The sequence below is a fragment of the Bos javanicus genome, chromosome 5 (assembly GCF_032452875.1).
Source record: "Bos javanicus breed banteng chromosome 5, ARS-OSU_banteng_1.0, whole genome shotgun sequence".
Classification (NCBI taxonomy): domain Eukaryota; kingdom Metazoa; phylum Chordata; class Mammalia; order Artiodactyla; family Bovidae; genus Bos; species Bos javanicus.
Window position 1 is genome coordinate 4,132,157 of NC_083872.1, and position 2,661 is coordinate 4,134,817.

The window sequence follows — 2,661 nt, forward strand, 5'->3', positions numbered from 1 at the left end:
GTTATAGACTTTATCTTGGGGGGTTCCAAAATCATTGCAGATGGTGATTGCAGCCATGAAATTAAAAGACGCTTACTCTTTGAAAGGAAAGTTACGACCAACCTAGACAGCATATTAAAAAGCAGAGACATTACTTTGCCAACAAAGATCTGTTTTTGCCTTAACTAAGGCTATGGTTTTTCCTGTTGTCATGTGTGGATGTGAGAGTTGGACTATAAAGAAAGCTGAGTGCTGAAGAATTGATGCTTTTGAACTGTGGTGTTGGAGAAGACTCTTGAGAGTCCCTTGGACTGCAAAGAGATCCAAGCAGCCCATCCTAAAGGAAGTCATTCCTGGGTGTTCATTGGAAGGACTGATGTTGAAGCTGAAACTCCAATACTTTGGCCACCTGATGCAAAGAGCTGACTCATTTGAAAAGACCCTGATGTTGGTAAAGATTGAAGGCAGGAGAAGGGGATGACAGCGGATGAGATGGTTGGATGGCATCATCGACTCAATGGACATGAGTTTGAGTGAATTCCAAGAGTTGGTGATGGACAGGGAGGCCTGGCGTGCTGCAGTTCATGGGGTCACAAAGAGTTGGACACGACTGAATGACTGAACTGAAATGATGTGAGTAAAGTGTTGTTCCAATCCGTGCCTGTGTGTTATATCTTTCTTGGAGACCTGATTCCTACACACCATGGAGTGGTTGACATATGGAACTACTCTGCCTGGTGTAGGTATTATTATGCTATTTGCTGTGCTTCATGTTATGGGACTCCCCCCATGGAGGTAATAAGTGCTGCTTGATGGATAATTTTCATTGATTCAAATTCTGTTTAGTAAGTTAGATGTCTCTTCATTTATTTGTACTATTTCCAATAATGTCTACTAAGTTTCTTTAGACTGTTTAGCTTGTATCTAGTCTTTCTATTTTGTTCCATTGCTGCTGATTGTTTATTTTTACAGCCAAAGAAAGGCAATGCCAAAGAATGCTCAAACTACCACACAATTGCACTCTCACACATTAGTAAAGTAATCCTCAAAATTCTCCAAGCCAGGCTTCAGCAATACGTGAACTGTGAACTTCCAGATGTTTAAGCTAGTTTTAAAAAAGGCAGAGGAACCAGAGATCAAATTGCCAACATCTGCTGGATCATCAGAAAAGAAAGAGAGTTCCAGAAAAACATCTATTTCTGCTTTATTGACTATGCCAAAGCCTTGACTGTGTGGATCACAATAAACTGTGGAAAATTCTGAAAGAGATGGGAATACCAGACCACCTGACCTGCCTCTTGAAAACCTATATACAGGTCAGGAGGCAACAGTTAGAACTGGATATGGAACAACAGACTGGTTCCAAATAGGAAAAGGAGTACGTCAAGGCTGTATACTGTCACCCTGCTTATTTAACTTATATGCAGAGTACATTATAAGAAACGCTGGGCTGGAAGAAGCACAAGCTAGAATCAAGATTGCCGGGAGAAATATCAATAACCTCAGATATGCAGATGACACCACCCTTATGGCAGAAAGTGAAGAGGAACTAAAAAGCCTCTTGATGAAGGTGAAAGAGGAGAGTGAAAAAGTTGGCTTAAAGCTCAGCATTCAGAAAATGAAGATCATGGCATCTGGTCCCATCACTTCATGGGAAATAGATGGGGAAACAGTGTCAGACTTTATTTTGGGGGGCTCCAAAATCACTGCAGATGGTGACTGCAGCCATGAAATTAAAAGACGCTTATTCCTTGGAAGGAAAGTTATGACCAACCTAGATAGCATATTGAAAAGCAGAGACATTACTTTGCCAACAAAGGTCCGTCTAGTCAAGGCTATGGTTTTTCCAGTAGTCATGTATGGATGTGAGAGTTGAACTGTGAAGAAAGCTGAGCACTGAAGAATTGATGCTTTTGAACTGTGGTGTTGGAGAAGACTCTTGAGAGTCCCTTGGACTGCAAGGAGATCCAACCAGTCCATTCTGAAGGAGATCAGCCCTGGGCATTCTTTGGAAGGAATGATGCTAAAGCTGAAACTCCAGTACTTTGGCCACCTCATGCGAAGAGTTGACTCATTGGAAAAGACTCTGATGCTGGGAGGGATTGAGGGCCGGAGGAAAATGGGACGACAGAAAGTGAGATGGTTGGATGGGATCACTGACTGGATGGACGTGAGTTTGAGTGAACTCCGGGAGTTGGTGATGGACAGGGAGGCCTGGAGTGCTGCGATCATGGGGTCGCAAAGAGTCAGACGCGACCTAGTGACTGAACTGAACTGAACTGAAAAATAAGTCTTAATTTCTATATTTTAATAGTATTTCTACTTTAAAGGAAATATTTTATCATTTTAGGCACCAAATCTAGACTAAAGTAGGTATAAAGTCATGGCAAAGGGAAGGATGTTGACTGAGTTTTTACTATCAAATAAATGAATAGCTAATTTACTATATTTGTCATTTGCTGAGGCTATGGCTATCATAAATAGAAGTTATATATAAATATTATAAATGCAATTATATAAATGCACCTATAAGTTTGAGTTTAGTCACCAAGTCATATTTGACTCTTATGACTCCATGGACTGGAGCCCACCAAGCTCATCTGTCCATGTAATTCTCCAGGCAAGAACACTAGAGTGGGTTGCCATTTCCTACTTTAGGGGATCTTTCCAACTCAGGGATCA